This window comes from Parasteatoda tepidariorum, chromosome 7, assembly GCF_982258835.1.
Source record: "Parasteatoda tepidariorum strain Cologne lab strain chromosome 7, Ptep-v5.0, whole genome shotgun sequence".
Classification (NCBI taxonomy): Eukaryota; Metazoa; Arthropoda; class Arachnida; order Araneae; family Theridiidae; genus Parasteatoda; species Parasteatoda tepidariorum.
The window spans coordinates 24,554,226-24,575,165 of NC_141761.1; positions in this window are offsets into that span (position 1 = coordinate 24,554,226).

Below are 20,940 nucleotides of genomic sequence, written 5' to 3' on the forward strand. Positions count from 1 at the left end.
ACATATTTTAGTGTTTAATGAATGAAATTTTTATTAATGGTAACTAAAGCTGCTAAAATGAAATAAATACTGTTATTTTAATTATTATCGAAATATAATATTTATTATCAAAGGAATATAATTCCTACAAGCTAAAAACTTATAAATCTTGAAATGATATTCCGAACTCAACCCGAGTACTTTTTAACTTGAAATTTAAAACTTTAAAAGTTATTGAATAGAGAAAAGTACTTGCCTGAGTTTTTAAACTGAAATCCATTATGTGAAGTATGAAACCTTTGTCTACCATTTTAATCTACTTAAAAACCTCGCTCATGTTTTAAAATTTTCTCTTTAAAAACTATTCCCTTCTTCGTCTTAAAGTTGAAATTCTTCTTCGCTGAAAAGAAAAACACTCCACTTTCACAAGCTTCTCATTTTAATTTTATTTAGTTTGCTTTCCGGGTTTGGCTTCAATAAGCCAGAAATCTAATTGGCTTCCTTAATACAGTTGAAGCAAGACATGGTTTATTGGTTTTTCATTCTTAAAGCTCCATGTTAAAATAGCAGAAAAAAAAAGCTTTTGCCGCATTTAGATGAACTTGAAATTAAGTTTACGAAACCACTCTATGTAATGTGGAAAGAAATGTGTTTTTGGGCCAGTAAACAAAGAAACGATATTTCATGTCGGTAAAGAGATTATTAAAAGAAAAATCAACCAAAAATGCTCAAATAAGAAGTTTTTATTACTTTAATATAGTTTCAATCACTCACGATGAATTAGAGATGAGATGTAAAGTTGAACTGGATCATTTTGAGAGTTACTCCAGATTTCATTGTTTATAATTTAGAGAAAAGTATAATTTTTTGTGAATTGGATAAGAAAATTTGAATTCACTTGCGCTTTCACTTAACAATGGTAGGAAATTCATTCAATTGTTGTAGGTCAATCACCTGAATGAATTAAGTAAACAAAGAAATATTTGCACCACATAAACTTAAAATATTTTACGCGTAGTTATGGCTCCGAAATTAAATTGTTGAATTTTTACAGGATCGTAAAATAAGTTATTAAAAATTAAATAAACTTTAATTTAAATTGCACGAAATAATGTTTTGAAACATAATAATAAGTTCTTAGCATTTTTAAAATAAGGGTAAGGAAATAATAAATTAATTTATAAAAAATGCTTGTGTTCATTAAAAAAAATATATATATTTTTCTTGAAATGAACTACATAACATATCAAAATAAATAAAAGGAATTCATAAGACTCATGCTTATCTGAGATTGTTAGATCGCTATTTTGAGTTGTATTGCTACCTGCACAAAAGTAAACATATTTATAGGGACGGAGAATTTATATAGAATTTATGGTAATAAATTTATTCTCAAAACAATTGAAGAAAAAAATGCATCCAGTTAAATGCTCAGGCATACTTTTTGGGTACAGAATTTTTTACACAATATATATAACTGTTTTAAATTAAATGTATTGTAAGTTTCAATTAAAACAGGAAAATTAAAAATTCTTTATTTATTATTAAATAGCCTCTAAATAAATATTATTTGACGAAGAATTTTATTTTTAAATTTAAACAATTTATTTGCATACGCTATAGCTTATTAATTTCAATTAACGCATTGTTTTGTTTCGAAAAAAAATATGCTACTGAATAAACTCCCACATAAATGTAGTTTTTTATTCAAGCAAAAATGTTTTTTCAAGCATTACACACAAAGAAAAAAGTATAGTCAGAACTATATTTACCTCTATAAGAACACCATAAAGCTTTGTAATTTTTAGCAAAGCCCTATGGTATTGATTTCCGTAAATTTAACAATAAAATATGGTTTTATATAATGTATAATATGTGTTTTAAATTTGGTAAATAAGGCAACGTTTGGTAATTTTATCATGTTACTTTAAAGCATAACATAAAAACCATTTATTCATTTAAATCGCTCTTCAGTTCTGTATTTTTATCTAAATTTGTGCGAGAATAAGAAGTATAATTTTGAAAACGCGAATTTTTGGTATAGCGTTACCATATGAACGGAAAAATTACCAAATGAATAGTTTAAATATGGTATATTATTGTTTTATTAACCAGAATTATGGGTTTGCTACGAGAAATGTCATTTATGTACAGTACGGTATTTTTACTAGAATTTTTTCCTCCGTGTAAAAGGATTATTTACTCTTTTTTTCATCCAATATTTGTTACAAGAATGAACTAAAGCAGTTTTACAAGTAACAGTGGAGTAAGTGTTGCATTAGAATAATTCATTTCGCATATTTTTAATGTAAAAAGATCGGGGTGTTTTGATAATATTGAGCACTAATGAAAATCCAGAAATTAAATCTAAAAGTAATTTTCGCACTGATTTGACGAAAGGTTTTTCCATATAATGGCTATATTGATTTTTCGTGTAAAACATTAAGCAAAAATGGCTCAATACATTGTTCAAAATATCAGTTCAGCATTTAACCATAACATAGGTACATTCAGCCAGAATAATATTCTTAATAAACTTGCAGTATTCTTAATAAATTTGCAGTATTCTTAATAAATATGCAGTATTCTTAATAAAATGTTTCATTCATTTTTACTTTCGTCTAAATGAACAATAAAATCGAATAACCAAATTTAAATAACGTGATAATAGGGTTAAGTTTATAATTTATTTTTAAAGGTTAATTTATAAAGGTTGTAGCAAACTAAAACACGTTTAAAAGTCTCTAATATTATCAATGTACATTCCTGGTGAATCGCAAATGAGCCCATTTCAAATATAAGGTACGTATGTGAATTTTTTAAATTATGTTTATAAAATAAAAAAAATCTTTTTATATAAATGAAATAATTTTTATTTAGCCAATTCTCGCATTTTTAAAATGGTATAATATAATATGCATGTAAAAAGCTTCTTTTTTGTTTTACTTATTTTGCTTTCATTGAAGACATAACGAATTAAAATGGGTACTAACTTTAATTATAAATTATCAAAAAGAAGCAAAGACTTTAATAAAAAAAAGGAAAAATGGAGCACGCTGTCTCGGGGACATGTGTGACAAAAACTCTATTCAACACTTTCATCAATTGCATTCGAAAACTTTTATTCTTCGTCGTTAGCTTAATGAGATCTTGATGCAATACATAAGATCCTAAAAAACTCATTTTTTCAGCCTGCAGCTATAAGAAAACTATGTATGCTGTAATTGTTTTTCTGAGTAAAAGATAATTGCGTACTAGGTTGTTTGGAATTGTCTAGAACAAAAACAATTAGATATTTAAGGCAAAAATATTTTAGTGTCTTGAAGTTACAATTTCAGTTTTGCTCTTAAACCAAAACTTATTAATAGTGGATTTTTTTCTTCACTGTCAGAAATATCAACTCAACTTTAAATCGCAATATTAGTACTTTAAACATTATTACACTACAAATTTAATGCAACTTAAATGAGGTGTTAATTAAAGTCTCATTTTACCGTTCATTTTGAACCATAATATTGAATTATTAAAATTTAAGAAGCATGATTATATGGATAGACTAAAAATAAACTAAAGATGCTGTTTGAATAAAATTGTGGTTTAACTCTTAGCAAACTTTTTAGCATTGCAGAAAATTCGTTTAGCAGATTAGAAGAGAAAGTTGTTAAAGTTGTTAAATTACTCTTCGGGCTATTTTTTGAAACATCTGGTAACGTCTTTCAACGCGTAGCTAAACGCGTATAGCTACAATAGTCATAAAATGTAATTATTAAATTTTATTTCTGAAAAGTTTTGAGAATTACAATGCATAAATAGTGAGTCCCAAAAATTATCTGTTCAAAATTATTATATTATTTTATCTTGAGAGTTATGCTAAAGTTATTTGATCAATGTTATTAAATGTTACGTGCTATTAATAAGGTGCTTCAAAATAAGTGCTATTACGTGCTATTAATAAGATGCTTCTTAAAATTATTAACTATAATTTTATGAAGGGTTTTGAAAGTCACGTGGTACTAATTAAATATTCCAAAACTTATCATATTAAAATTATCAGTTGTTGTTTTATTAATGATGTTAAAATTTACGTGCTATTATTAAAGTGTTCCAAATAGTGACTCTGAGTCAATTTGTCTCGCACAATTCGTCGTAGCGACGATTCGTCGATGGACAATTTGTCCTGAGCCAATATATATATATATATATATATGAAGAAAAATGAAGAATAAAACAAAGTAATTTTAATATGATAAGTTATAGACATATGAAAAAAGGGGGGTGGGAAATAATAGTTAAAAAAATAACAAACAACATTTTATTAAAAAAAAAAAATGAAATGTTAACTAAAAAACCGGAAAAAAAAGATATAATCTTTTCTTCAGCCCACACGATTATATCCGCAAAACAGAGTGCTTTCTGACATTGCATCAATAAAGCCAAAGCAAAATATATTAATACAATAGTGTGAGGAGCACTCAAAATTGTTTTTTATAAGATAACAACAAATAAAATAGATCACAAAAAGTAAAAATAAGTAAAAATAACATGTAAAAACAGATAATAAAATAAAATAAAAAGAAAAAACATTAAAAAGGGGGGACTATAAAGCTAGTAGCAAAATCAGAACAACTTACATGGACGGATATTTTTCAGGAATGATTTAAAAATGTTTTCGCAGAAAGTACCCCCTTTTTAATGTTTTTTCTTTTTCTTTTATTTTATTATTTGTTTTTACTTGTTATTTTTACTTATTTTTACTTTTTGTGATCTATTTTATTTGTTGTTATTTTATAAAAAAAAATTTTGAGTGCTCCTCACACTATTGTATTAATATATTTTGCTTTGGCTTTATTGATACAATATCAGAAAGCACTCTGTTTTGCGGATATAATCGTGTGGGCTGAAGAAAAGGTTATATCTTTTTTTCCGGTTTTTTAATTAACATTTCATTTTTTTATATTTCTTTTTTTTTAAAAAAAAAATGTTGTTTGTTATTTTTTTACTTATTATTTCCCACCCCCCCCCTTTTGTTCATATGTCTATAATTTTTCTTTGTTTTATTCTTCATTTTGAACTTATTTAATGAGTGCTGTTTACTTGCAGCTTAAGCGCAATAAATGAAACTTATTGTTTTTCTTAACTTTCTTAGTGTTTTCTTGTATTTATTTATATATATATATATATATATATATATATATATATATATATATATATATATATATATATATATATATATATATATATATATATATATATATATATATATATATATATATATATATATATATATATTTATATATATATATATATATATATATATATATATATATATAAATATATATATATATATTATATATATATATATAAGATTTTTATTTTAAAGAATTCAAAGTATAGATGGTAATATTGCGTCTTAAAAATTTTCCTAAGAGGTACTTAATTTTTCAAACTATTTCCGTAGCAAGATATTTCAGTACAATCATTAAAATATAAAATTAATGTATCCGCAAGAGTTTCGAAATTTATTCTGACAGTTACAGTTTTATTCAAAACACGCATTTCCAAATTATTGTGATTATTTCTTCGTGTTTGTGACCGGATCAAATAAATCTGGTGTATTTTTATGGATAGTTTTTTCATTTCATGCTTATAGCTTTAGAATATCTATGAACATTTCTCTTCCAATAACAAACCATTAGTGTAGATTTAAATTTTATGGAACAATAATTTCCCCGATTAGCCTTTATTTTTATTTATTTTTTCTTACTCTTCCTTATTGTATATTTGTTTTTTTCCTCTTTTTCTGAAAATATTGAATGCATGATGATTAATTAGAGAATTTATAAATTCGAAATATTATTCTTTTATTGAGTTAATATTATATTTTTACATTGAAAAATAATTAGGAAAGCAAAGGTATTAAATGAATGCTTCAGTTTTATTAGAGACATTAACAAAGGAAACAATAGCATATAATACCTGATTTAGTTCAAACTAATAGCTTTTATTTTATTATATATACAGCGGCCTAGGCCAATAGGCCCATACGCCAAATACAATGGATCATTTAAAAGGTCAACAGACCCTTATATAAATAAAATACAAAAATTATATGAATATACAAAATACAACACTTATTAACCCTTATATAAATAAAATACAAAAATTATATCTAAACTAATAGCTTTTATAAAAGTAAACTTCTTTTGTGAATTTATTAAACATACTGCAATTTAGTTTCTCAGTATGTAGTGTTTTATTCAATATTAAAACGTCGTAAGCATTTTAACATTGCTCAAAAAATAAAAGTAATTATTCCAGATTTTTACGGACTTCAAGCTCAAGTCAAACTGTTTTGAAACATCTTATTAGTGAAATCAAGAAAAGTTTTTAAAAATTTAATCAACCGTTTCTAATGAGTTTAGTTTCAAAAGCAACAAACATAATGAGCTTTGTATTGTTTACTTGTCACTTGTATTATCTGTTTCAAAAATTAATAACTGCTATCAGAAAAAACACAATATGCGTTGCGAAAATGTACTTCTTAGTTTTATAATCGAGCTTACAAGTTCGAAAAAAATATGCATTTTAATAATTGTCTTTGCCTTGTTTTTCTCCAAAGTTTTTTCAAGTTTGAATAATTTGAAAAAATAAAATTTTGTTTTTTAGAGATAAAAGTAAATTAATTTATCTTTATTTATTTATTTAAACTTTTTTAGTGAGACTAATTGTAAACATTAAGATAGATGAAGTGAATAGAGTATCAAAATTGTTCTTTATTCACGCGACACAGCTTCATTTTCACACGCAAACGAAATTCTGGTAAAATTACAGAACTATATGGTAATGATATTTTCGAGAAACCCCCCCCCCCCATAATTCTGGCTCATGAAATCAAATTATACGGTATTAAACGCCTTCCTTTGGTAATTTTTCCGTTCTAACAGAAATGGTTTCAAATATTATACTTCTTATTACTGTATTTATTTAGTGAAAAATACACAAGAGAACAATAAGTTTAACCGAATAAGTGTTTTTTATGCCATGCTCAAAGGTATCATGATAAAATTTCCAAATTTCATCACGTAATTTAAAATCTTATTTTATTGTTAATTTTTTCCAAAATAATTACCTACTCACTTCGGTAAAAGTTACCGAGCTTTTTAATGTTTCCATAGAGCTAGAAACACAGTAAAGTTTTCAATATTCTAGTAGTTTTGACCATATTTTTTCAGTACATCTATAGTACAAAGTATGCTCTTTCTTCATTAGGATAACTAAATAATTTTATTGTTTTATCTTGGAAAAAATAGTTCAAGTTGAACCATTGTATGGTATGATCAAGCTCGGGATTGTATTTGATAGCTTGTGTACTAGCTTCGATATAGGATACAACTTGGCATTCAATTGAGATTGCAAAATACTTCCGCTATATTATGTATAAATCTGCACCAATAATATTAATATTCTTAAGTCTAAGATATTTCGTGTAAATTAGCTTTATTACTATCAATACAATCATAAAAACCCTTTAAAGTTGCCCTTCAAACTTTAATTCCGTGTCAGCTATAAGATAAAAATGAATGGGTACTTTGCAAAGAGTTCGAAATGGAATAACTGCGTGTATTAAGTTCCTACGCGACATTATACATGACGTAACAAAACTGTAAGTCAACTTTTAAAATAATGTAAAATACCCCAAAGTTTTATTTTTTAACAAAATTTATGAAGGCATCCTCGCAGTTTTAATTAGTACACTGTAAAATATTTTTGCGTATCTGAGCACAAAAAATGGCTGCAACTACTTTACACCAAAGTGGTGTTTCATTAAGTGTTCCACTGCACTTAAATCAAGGACAGTTTCTGATGTAGTGAAGCAGCAAAAAATGTTCTTTAACACTACTTGGTGTGATGTAGCCGCCACCATGTCTGGTATTCAGTTACATTAAAATTTCTAATTACATGCAATATTTCTTAAAATTAAATTAGTTTTATGTTTTCTAGCATACGCCTAGCACGGTCAGAATATTATCATAAATATATTAATGTAATATAATATAAACTAATATATTTATTTTCTCATAAGATAAACACAAATTTTAAATTGTATAAAATAATTTTATAATATTTAACCTCTATTCACTTTAATGAAGAGTTACATGAAATTTCAGTTACAAAAACATCACAGTTACATGAAATTTTTTAACAGTGTATTTGTAACAGATACTGATTTTTTTTGTATTGTTTGATTGGCAACACGACTTACACTAAGTAAATCGATAAAATGATTGAATGATAACCTAGAATCTGGCGAAGTTCTGAATCAAGGAATTTTATAACAATGAGAAGTGCGATTTTAAATTAGTAAATCAAACTATTTAAAACACGGTATAAGAATTTTGTTAATTTAATGGATTATTGATTTTTACGATGGCGCATTTTTATAGATACTCTAAAAATGAAGCTAAAAACGGTAAATCAAACCAGCTGTTACGTTTAACTGTTAATGATATTTAGTTCGTATTTTCAAAGTTATCACCATGTGCATCAGTTTACATAAATATTATTCTATTACTATTATGCATTACATAATTTAGAACTAATTAAATTACTCTAGCATGCTTGGGAACTAAACACTGGGGGTTCCGCGTTCGGCTGACCACCTGACCGGAACATCTGCTCCTGCACCCCAGAGCCCAAGGTCAAGAAAACTGAGATGGGCACAGTAGGCCTTGGCTCTCCATGAGCTGTCGCGCCGCTGAGTTTAGTTTAGTTTAAATTACTCTAGACATATTTATAAGGTAATCCTCGGAAGCAATATTCTAAATCAATTCATTACTGAAAGTTGCTTTATTTTTCAAAATATATCCATTTAACCGTTTGTTTCCTACATCTGAGGCATTCACAAACTTATGAGTTCCTAGCTCAATTTAATTTGAAAAGAAAAAAATCATTTTTGTTCTGTTGTGTCAAAAATATCCTGAAATAATTTTGCATTGTCAATTTTTTTGTTGATTTCCCTACATAAATGTAAAGTTAAAACACATAAGCAACGTTACGAGAATTTTTCGAAGTGAAAAAAATATAATTTTAGCACTTTATCGAAGTACCTTTTTTGAAAAAAATCCAAATTGCTTATAATACTTAGACGAAATTTTCCACCCGACCTTAAAAGTTAAATTTAAACTGATTCACAAACGGATTCATGGAAATGATAACATGATCACTGCAACAGATAAAATCACTGAAAAGCTAAAACAATACTGAAACACTTTAATAACAAATCACTAAACTATTAGTTGAATTTTTAAATTACTTTCGAATGAACGATAACAATCTATAAATTACTGAGTCAGTGGAATCACTATTAGAAGAATCCTCTTCCTAATATTGCTACTGCTTTAGTAGCTGAATCATGAACTAATTTGAAATCTTGAAATAATTTTGAAAGTTGGAGCTATGATTCAATAAGGGTATCTGAAGTTTTCACTCTCTCCAGAGGTGAACTTTAGCCACTGTCTTGACTTTACCGAGAAGGGGAGGGTATTAACAAGGGATGTGACTAAAACATAACTTTCTAGAAAAGTGAAGTATTGTCTTTTGCTTATTTTATTTTTACGAATGATGCCAAAATGAATGTTGATGGAACTAACAAATATTATTTATCCAAAAGTTATGAGGGATTTATTAAGTATGAAGTGCAAAGAAATTCCATTTCTTTATTAAATCCTTACGAAACTGAAGTTCTTATCCAGACAAGTAGTGCTTCTTGATATTTTTTAAGCTAAATAGAATGGAAACAAAAGAAAGGGAGATTACGCCAAAAATGGCCCTGAGTGACTAAATTTCCAAACTTATGGTAAAATTAAAAATTAAAAATTTTCTGAATCTAGAAAATCTTCATTTTCTAATAGTTGATATGAGTTTTGAAATTATAAAATTTTTTTAGTTAAATTCTAGAAAAGGTGGAGCACGCTGAATTTTTACTCAGGTTCTCTACATTGTTATGTTACATTCCCATGGAGTTTTGAAAATATTGAAGAGCAGTAAAATAGTTTTTAGAATTATTTACAACTATTTGACTCCTCTTTCTCTTTATATTATATATTTTTTAAAGTTTCCCTTCATATTTTTTTCTCTAATTAAAAGATTAATAAAGATAATATAATTTCTCAGTAGCACATGTGACATAATTTTGAATATTATTTTCTGTAAAATATTTAGTTAGATGGAAAATTTTAAAACTACAGTGAAACCTCTCGGTAAGGGCCACCTGTCCTTCCATTGAAAATTGGCCCTTATGGGGGGTGGCCCTTAAATGGGGGTGACCAAAAAATAAAATGAGGAAATCAAAATTTATGTAGAAAAAAACTGTTTATTAACATTTAAAGTTTTTATACATGTTTAAAAAATTTTTTCAATTGAAGTTTGTTTACTTTTTGCAATTTTTTCGCAAACAATTTTAGTTTCTAATGATTCCTTAACTCTATAAAACAAATTAGTTAAAATCGCATCAGTTATTAATGCCTTGGATTGGGATATCAGTTTATTTACTTCTATTAGCGCTTCTTGGTTTGATAAATATGGCACAGGGGACTCATGGGACGGGGGAAAAATGGCCTTTATTGGAGGTAGTCAGGAAAATGTGGCCTTCTAATGGGAGGAAAATTAACATTATGCCTATGGGGAAAATTTTCGTTCCTCAAAATATTGGCCCTTAATAGAGGTGGCCCTTAAGTAGAGGTGGCCTTTAGGAGAAGTTTCACTGTATTTGGTTTACAAATTAGGAAGGCAAAATATTCAACAGAAAAAGTCTCGAATTAAAATTCTCCATGATTATTTTTAAAAAATTGATTTTATTCAAAGTTACAAACGCAATAAAAAGTTAGGTGTGTTAGAAGTACCTTAACATTTTATTTCGCATGCAATCTATTCTATTCTTTTTTTTTTTTTTCAAAAGAAAATTGGAAATTCATGATTGCATATTTTTCGGCTAGATCAATCAAGATTTTTTTTTTATACTTCTGATGATTTTTACTTCAGAAGTGACATCGTTAACACTATACTTGGATTTAAGGCTCCTCTTATTCAGGGGCTCTACTTGGATTGAAAAATGAGACAGTTGTTTGGATTAATAAGAAAAATACTGGTAAAAAGCGTATGTACCTTCTAACCATGTTTTTAGAAGAAACTTATGCTGTTTTTTGTTAGTTGCATCCTGAACCTTCAGTTTTGTTTCTGAAATTTTGCTCTTGGTGGCTAAATATTGCATTGCTGCCGAAGAATACCCATTTGAAGCAAAGCAAATGCAAAAATCATGAACATATTATTCTTTTATTTAAAACCCTAAATCAAGTTTATGACAAGACATGGTGGAAAAAGTATTTCTGTAAATCAGGTGAAAGAAATTTTGATTCCAATTGTTGGAAGGGTGCATGTGATATTTCCAAAAGTGGCTCATTGATTGATATAGATTTTAATCCATTCATTTTTCTAGTTCAGCAACAATGGGGAGAAGATGCCCATAGTCACACAATAAAAAATGTGTTGACAAATGTACAGGACAATTATTTAAAATTACTCTTAAAAGTTGGGCTATCTTTTAAAATAATAATGCATCATTTGTCTAGATAAATATTGTTTAAGTCGCATCTTTTTGACTCTCTCTCCTTTTTTAAAAAATCGAGATAAGATAGTGGTTAAAACTCAACTCAGAAGGGCCTAATTTTAAGCTTCCATCTTAGGGCAAGACCGCAAATTTTAAAATAATTCGTGAAATAATTAGGAGACTTCCAGTTATCCCCTAATTATTTTCGTATTAAGCTATTTTTTATGAGACTGGAACTTCCCTATAGGTCACTATTACTCTCATGCTTCTAGATAGCTTAGTTAAGAGACATATGCCCCATACTGTCATATTTTCCATGACAAATAAATAAAAATAATTTTTAATGAAACAAACTTTAAAAAAAACTTAACAAATCATATTATATCCCTTATAAAATGCTTTTGTTATTAACATATTTGAAATCATTTTAAATATTTTGAATACGAATAAATTTTAAACTGTCAAATAAATTGAAATTCTCAAGTTCAAATTTTTTTTACTCTTTAGCAATAGTATAGAAAATGACTAATATATTAAACTATTTTACCACTATAATAATTTAACACATGGCACTAAACGCAATATCACTGTCTTATTTCATTTAAAACATTTTCTACATTTATAGATTAAATTAGTTCGGTCTATACAGCGTATATCTGTACAAAATTACTTGTCATCACCGTGACATAAATCTGTCAGTTAACCTGAATTACTTGTACATGCCAGCTTTATGAGAACCAATCAAGGAATTTTATTCCCAAAGGCGTAGAAAACAGATAAGAGTAGAATAGTTCTATGCGAGGGTATAAAAAAAATGACTGTTCGTTTCTTTTGTAGAATGTCAACAATTGTAGCCTAGATATTTTCTTCTCAAAAACACAAATGAAACTCAAATAAAAGTTGTTTTTTTGTGCAGGAAACGACTTAAATCTTTGAAAAGACTTCAGAGAAAAGGTGTAAAAAGACACCGGTTTTAAGAAAACATTGTTTCGTTACGCCAAGTAATGTGCCAAGCGATATTTTATGAAGAATGTAGAACGAAATAGTTAGAAAAAAAAAGAGTTAAATCATTAGACTATTTATCATTATTATTATTATTTTAAATTTTAAATGCATTTTTTCACATATACGACTATCTTCGTAACAACAACGTTTACTAATAGTAACGTATTTTGCTTAGTTTTGAACTCAATTCAGAGAATGGAAAAATTTATTTATTATGAAGTAAAATACTTTTTGTACAGATAATTTCCAGTAATGCGCTGAATTTGCATGTAGAAAAATGATTCAATTGATTTTCTAGGAAATTAATTTTCCATGAAATTAATTTGAAAGGTGAATGGAAAATTGATTCAATAGTTTCTCTGGGAAATTATTTCAAAAGGTGAGCTGAAAATTGATTCAGTGGCTCCTCAGAAAATTAAAATTGTTTTTTTAATTCCCAAAAAATTACAAATGCATGCATTTTCCCCCTTATCGTCGACATCGTCTATCATCCTCGCAACAATAACGTTTAATTGTAGGTAACGTAGAGCGTGTGCAGGTAACTTTCACATATTCTAAGTAATTTTGAAACAAAAAATCTTAGTAAGAAGATACTTAAGAAAAGTATTATGACAAATATTCTTTTTGTTTGGATGATTTAAAAAAATAAGCAAAATTTGCATTTCAAATAAAAAAAAATAGTTTTTGAAAATTAATTAAATAGTTTCTACATTAAAAGGTGATTAGAAAAGTTTTTTTTTGCTTTTTAAAAAACTAGTATTTTCATGTTCTCCTCTGAAAACTACAATTTCTATGTATTTTTTCTCATTTCTGTCGATATCGTCTATCAACAACAACATTTTTCTTAGAGATATATTAACGTTAAAGTATTCTGTGTAACAGATAAACTTAATCTGAGAATTATGAAACTAAGTCTATTTTCGCCGATTTTATAACTTTTTTCTAAGCTTACACGTTGATTATCACCTTTCAGGATAGTTGTGAAATGACCTACACATCCAGGCATTTCCATGTTTCAGTTTTTAAAGGTATTTACTAAACATTAGTTAGAATTGATAAATTTTAGCAGTAACTAACATCTAATTTCCATTAAATCTTGAAGATAAAGAAAACAAGCAGATGCTCCTATTTGATACGCTCTGAAAAATAAAGCATGTTTTCAGTTGGCTCAATGAATTTAGTTTACATGTTATTGCTGTCAACTGGTTTTCAAAATGGTAAATAAATAAAGTAATCAGTCATCATCTTTCAAAACAGACATATCGCATATTTTTTCCTTGTTTTATGCGAGTTAATAGTTGATTTCTTAAAATAAAGCAATTTTATTTAAATAACAAATTGAAAAAGTTTTTGTAGAAAAAATTAAAAAAACTGAATAAATATTCTTATAACGGAATAAACTGCTTATATAGCTGAACTGCTATATTATAAACCGTTTATATAACTGATTAAACTGCTAATATTTACAAATAATAGCCTATTTTTATTTGTAAATCTAAGCGAAACTTGATAAAATTTAAATTTTATATCTTAAAGTAAGTAGATGTGCTTAAAAATTATGAATTGTTTAGTATTTTGTTATCCTCTAAATACAAGATTTAAAAGGGATTTTTAAAAAAATGTAATTTGTTATTTATCATTTTAATTAATTTATTCTTTGTTTTCCTTCTTTTGAGTATAGGAACATCATTCATTATATATATTTCGATTTTTGGGTTAGTTTAGACCCCTTTATCTGCCATGTCATTATTCACAAGACGTGTCGATTTTGTAATCAGTATATATACTCATTATTATTTTTTCTCCCTCCAGTTTCTTTTCTATTTTGCAGGAGCAAAATACCTTCTCTTTTCCACAGATAACTAACATAATTTTTTTGGTATTAATTATTCATAATTAATTTTTAACTGTTTCTCATAAACGATTTATTTATTATTAACTTTCCGTGGTTTCATAACGTACCTAATAATATTTTCTTTAATTATTTTTCGTAAGTTAACAAGTAACAATATCTATGAGTAATAGATCTGAAAATTAAAAGTTTAGTTAGCAGATAGCATTAATAAATAACTCAATATAAAGATATTTAATGCCACGTGCCATGCCATTCGGCCCATTGGCGAAAACTTAAACCTTCCACAACCGCTGCAGATTAGCAGAGGACCAAGCAAATGTAATGTGGACTCGTCAGCTCAAGGCCTCGAGTTACGCAGGAGTAGGGCATGACAATTGGGTCCATGAAAGGAAGAGACTTCCTAGCACTCGTAAGCAACGAATACAAGATCAAAGGGCGGCAGCGCCAATCATCTGCAGACAACTGGAGAATTTTCAGACCGACAGCAGAGAGACAAAACAAAATATATGGTATTTAAACCAAACACTTGCTTTCCCGTTCATACGATTACGGTTTAACGGAAATTCTAGTTTTCACAATTTTAATAGTTATTAAGGCATATTTAGTAAAAAATACAAAACTGAAAAGCACATTTAACCAAATAAATATCCATTTATTCGGTTAAATGCCATGCTCGAAGGTATCATGATGAATTTCAACATGTTACCATTTTTACCAAATTTTATCACATACTAAAAAACCATATTTTATTGTTCATTTTAGCAGAATCATTTCTGAAGAGCTTCGATAAAAATTACCGATCTTTTCGGTGTTCCCATAGAGCAAGAAACATGGTAAATTTTACTATATTTGAATAGTTTTAATCCTCCTTTTTTGGGGGGCGGGGGTTCTATTAACGTAATAAAGAAAACCAACTATAAATTCTCATAAAATGCACTCTTCTCTAATGATTATCTCTCATTCTAATTATATCTCTATGCGAAAATAAGTTCGTAATCCGTATCTTGTTATCATCATTTTTAGACATTTATGTATTTATTTTATTTTATTACCTGCGTTGAACTGCTTATTCGACCGGGATAGCCTGGTTGACAGGGCGTTAGACTCACGTTTGTGAGAACGGGGGTTCGAAATCACCAGTCGAAGACTCCCCGTGTAGTAAACAGTGACTGGTGCACGTTAAATCAGTTGGCCCACAAAGTCCTCCATGTTCCCATAACAAACCAATACCTCAGCGGGTACTGAATTGGATTGATAGTTCTCTGGTTCAGGTCAAAATTACGATCTGTGGACGAATGAATGGATGTATTGTGTGGGTGTGGCAGAAGTCGAAATCTTGGCCGTAGATGGCGACACTGGAAAACAAGAACAATCGCACCCCCTCTGTCTTAATGGCCGACGACAACAACAACAACTCATTATTCAAACAGCATGTATGTGTGAAGTTCTTACTGCTGAACTTAATAACCTCGTCATTTTGATCCTAGGACAAAAGTACTCTTGCCTTAACTGTCACAAATGCAAGCCGATAGCAATAGCATACGATTCGAACAAGAGTTGGCCGATACATTCGATACCACACGAAAAGAAGATTTGTTTCAATTTCGAAAAATCCTTCTGATTAATAAACTTTTTATGAAATTTTGAAACCATTTCAAAATTATGTATAAATGAAAATAATACAATTTCTGAATTCTCGTCAACTTGCTTGTACAGAGAGTGAAAAATTACTTTGAATAATAATAATGAAGGATTTAATCAGCACAAACTAAAGCGACGTGCATTAAATGTTAATAGTATCTTGAGTGCTATGTGAAGAACAATTGTTATCTAAGTTAATATTAATTCTTTATCAACATACTATGTAAAAAAATAAATAAAAAAAAGTATGTTTAAAAGCCCACTTATACTTTAGAAGTATATAGTTCGTACTATCAAAATAAAAACTATGATTAAAATTAAAATAAATAGGTAAAGTTAATTTTCGAGGTATTTCTGAAATCATTAGAATACTTTGTGATAGGATAGGAAAAAACAAATAATTTAATTTTTAAAAAAATGTAATTATTGTAAAAAGGTTACTGAAAATTGCTGAATAACTAAGCTAAAATTCTAAAATTAAAAACTATGTAAAATATAGTAAGTTTAGTAAAAATAAAATGTAATAACAGAAATAATGCAATAACTAATTCGAAAATGCATTAAAATACTTCGTTGCTTGGTATTGATATTTTTTACTCATTGTTACAAGATTTTTCCGAAGGTTGCTAAGAAACGAGAATAAATAAATAACAAATGTCGCAGTGTCGCCATCTATTGATTTAAAAAGAAATATTTTTAAACTATTTCAATAATAATATTAATAAATAAATAAATAAAATTCAAATAAATAAATAAACAAATCCTTTTCTTTCTTTTTTTCTTTTCACTAATTTGATAAAAAGAAGCTACTATTTGCAGTTTATAAAATTGATTATTTACTCTACAGTTACTATAAGAACTCAAACAAAGAAACAAGTAAAGTCATCAAAATGGTACTAATTTTTGCATCTAATGTGCTTTCACAATTATGTTTATTTTAATTAATTGAGGTACATTAATAATAATTTATAATTAAGGAAGGATATCTCAAATATCTGCAAATCAGTTTTAAATACAAACTATCATATTAGAAAACTATTTTTAATGTTTGAGTTGTGCAGATTTTATATATATAATTAAGTGGAATTTTACTTTTATTTTATAAAATTGCTTGACAAATTACTATTTATTACCAGATAAGGTGCAGGTAATATTTATGATGTGCCTGAATAAGTATATAAATTTTGGAAAGACACATTTTAAACAACATTTGATAATTAATAAATGTTTTTTCGATAATTAAGAATTCGAAAGAAAAATGTGTTCTTTCACACTTTATTGATGATTGAATCTTTGGTCAATAAACTAAAATATATTTTTTTCAAAATTTGTAATTCTCTACATTCTACATCATAACTTAACTTAATGGAAACATTTGCCTGCATAATTTTTTTATATCTATTTTTTTATACTTTGCTACCTGTATTTATTCGAGGAAACGATCGTTTCTTGAAAAGTATATAATTATTCCCTTATTAATAAAGAGGGGAAAAAATGATATCGGTATAGTAAGAATGATATATGATAATGTATAACATTACATCCTCAATTCTCTTTTTCGCAAAGTAATTATTATTCTTCAATTTTTTTATCACAATTTTGTTATTAAAAAAAATGCTTAATATGTATTACTGAGTATTTTTGGACAATTAAAGACAAGTTCAAATTCTCATTTTTATTTTTTCTTCGAATCGTGTAAAAAATTCTAGTTTTCGATTCATTAAACTAATTGTTTACTGTATCTTGATCCGTTTCACTTTTCACATGTCAGTTAAAAATGCTCGTGTATGGCTTTAGAAGTGACATGCAACATTCTATTTTATGTCATGAAATTCTTCTGCAGTCAGATTTAAATCTGGAAACATATTTATATCTATTAGCGTTCTTTTTCCGCTGAATGTTCTAAAGTTCCAAGCATACCTTTTTTTCGTATGTAACTCAATCTAATTTTGTAAAGAACGTCTTTATTTCTGACTAGTATTGAAAGAAAAGTTTTCGCATCCACTTGATATTCGTATCAGCTCCAAACATTTTTTTATTTTAAGAAATAGGAAAGAAAAGAGGGAAGAAGAGTTGTTCTGTTTAGAGAGAAAAAAAAATGGTTGGAAATATTTTAAATTATTTTGTATATTCTCAGTTCTTGTAATCTAAGAATTTGAAATAAAGTTATTTTAGTATCCTATTAAGTTCGTTTCTTGAACAGAACTCAGATAAATAAAAATAATTTATTTTCTTTCGGATTAATTTTATTTTCTCCGTTTTAGTTTTAAAGTAGCTTTTTTCTGAACATGTCGTCAGTTTTTTTTCCTTTTTTTGGTTAAGCTCTATATTGATTAAAAAACAATGTGGGAAACACATTTGGGAATGTACTGAAAGCCTAAAAAGAAAAAAAAAACAGACTACTCTAAATAACTTTTGATCTAATGAGCGGACCTTCACGTTCTAGGACTCAATTTTAATGATTTAAGGTGACCTCAAATATGCTCATTAATTAATACAGACGATATTTTAAGTTGCGAAATCGGACACAAAAACGTACTTTCACTGAATAAACATACCTTTTTTCAACATATTCAGATTTCTGATCGCCAAAATATAGGGTGTAGTAGCAGTCTGGGAATTATGGTCCCCTTAGTTTGGTTTTGCGTATTTCGCAATATTTCGAGAACTTTTTACGCGAATCAAAAATTTTTTTACACAGTTATAAAAATACTTTTTCCAAACGTATATCCATGTAAAAAGCAATTTCTAGTAAATATTTATTATTTTTTATTATTTTACAGAATAATAGTCGAAAAATTTTTGAATTGAATTTACATAATAATCGTCGAAAATTTTTATGCCGAAAATTTTTATATAATTTTTATGCTATGTAAAATATGTAATTTTACATAGCAAAATACAAAATTTTGACGAAATTGGTTGAATAATTCCTGAGAAATCGAATTTTAAAGAAGTAGAATATTTAAAATTTGATTTCTCAGGAAAAATTGTGTATCTTACAATTAAAAATTTTTCCACTCTTATTGAATAAATAATAATATTTACAAAAAATATAATAATATTTACTAAAATTTATTTTTTAAATGGAGTCATCTTTGAATAAACGAATTTTATAACTGTTCGCAAAATTTTTTCCATTCGCTTAAAAAAATCAGGAGATATGGCGAAATACGCAAAAAGTAAAATTTATGTTAAAGGGTCCAAACTTTGAATCGCTCTCCTGACCAAACTATGGGGATCTTATTTCCCAAAATGCTGCTACCCTCTTTATTTTAGGGGTCAAAAATCGGAATCAGTTGAAAGAAAGGCATGTTTATTCAGAAAAAGTACGTTTTTGTGCCTGATTTAGTGAATTAAAATATCGCCTGCACTAATTAATGAGCGTATTTGAGGTCACCTCCCCAAACCATTCAGATTGAGTTCTGGAATGTGAAGATCCGATCATTAGATCAATTCCGAATCAAAAAGTTATTCCGGATAGTCCGTTTTTCTTTTGGCATACTGTTCGCATGGGAAAAGAAAGAAGAGAGCTAAATTCGTTTTGTTATGAATTTGTAAATTTGTTTATAGTTTTAAGAATATTATTTTGTCATGGGGGCTAAATGTTTCAAGACAGTTTTGTTTCAAACAGTTTAATTAAAAAAAATTGCAAGAAAGTTGCGTAATTTTAACGTAATTAAGAGAGGAAATAACGCCCAATCGGCAATATCACGGAAAGTAAGACATGGTGGATGATTTTCTTCTTCAAATCAATCTATCGTATTTTATATAAGTTTTCAGTTCAAAAAAAAAAAAAAAAGAAAGGAAAAGAAAAGAAAACTAAGCTAATAAAATTTCTCATTTTTCTTTGTTATTTTTTTTTGATAAATGGTCTGGAAAAAAAATTTTCTTATACCAAAAATTTATGAATTTTAATGCCGATATGCATATAGTTAGAATCAATGCCTATATACATATAGCTAAAAAAATATACATATAGTTATACATATTGCTAATTCATATAGGTATTTCGATTGCTTTTCAAAGTATATTTTTATTTTTTTAATATTAGTGAGTATCCTTTTCTTTCAGTTTAAAAATATTATAAAAATATGTATTACTGTGATAAAAAGGGTTAATTTAATAACTCTTTGAAACGTAGCAAGAGTGACCAAAAACTTATTAAAGTTTATCCTAAATTAGAAATGTTTTTGTAAAATATGAACGTGTGACCTTCCGTCATACAGGTATCTGAAGGGCAGATTAGGTGGGTCAGCGTTGGTCCCACAGTAAGGACAGATAGTACAGAGAATGAAGGAACATCTATGCCTTGCCAGGAATATAACCCAGAACCTTTCTGATCCAAGGCCAGTTGGCCCCTACTCAGTTCAAACCATATACTTGTCCTTAATTTTTATTACTTTGTATTTAGTTGTACATTATTTATTCAAAGTTTTCTTGAGAAACCTCGATAGGTTTTGAAACATTCTGAATTGATAACACTGGGGAACAATTTCTTTGTTGCATTTACTTGATCTTCATTTAGTTTTGATGTAAATACTTGATCTCGCCTAATTTTGGGTGTGGGGATTTTAAGTATGAAATTAGTTTTGCTACTAAAGCTACAGATTTTTTTAAATGACATTTTTAGTGTACTTTTTGCCGAAATGTTTAAGTTCAAAAACGTCTCCGCATAAATGTTGTGATAAACTTCCAGGGGAGTTAGAGCAAATCATCAGGATTTAAATTACATAAGAACCCAAGCCTAGAAATGTCGTCGTACGCTGATAAAGGTTACCTTTTGTGACCGGTTAGTACCCCTAGCGGCGTGTAACGACATTTCCGGGCATGAGTTTCTATACAGTTTTAATTC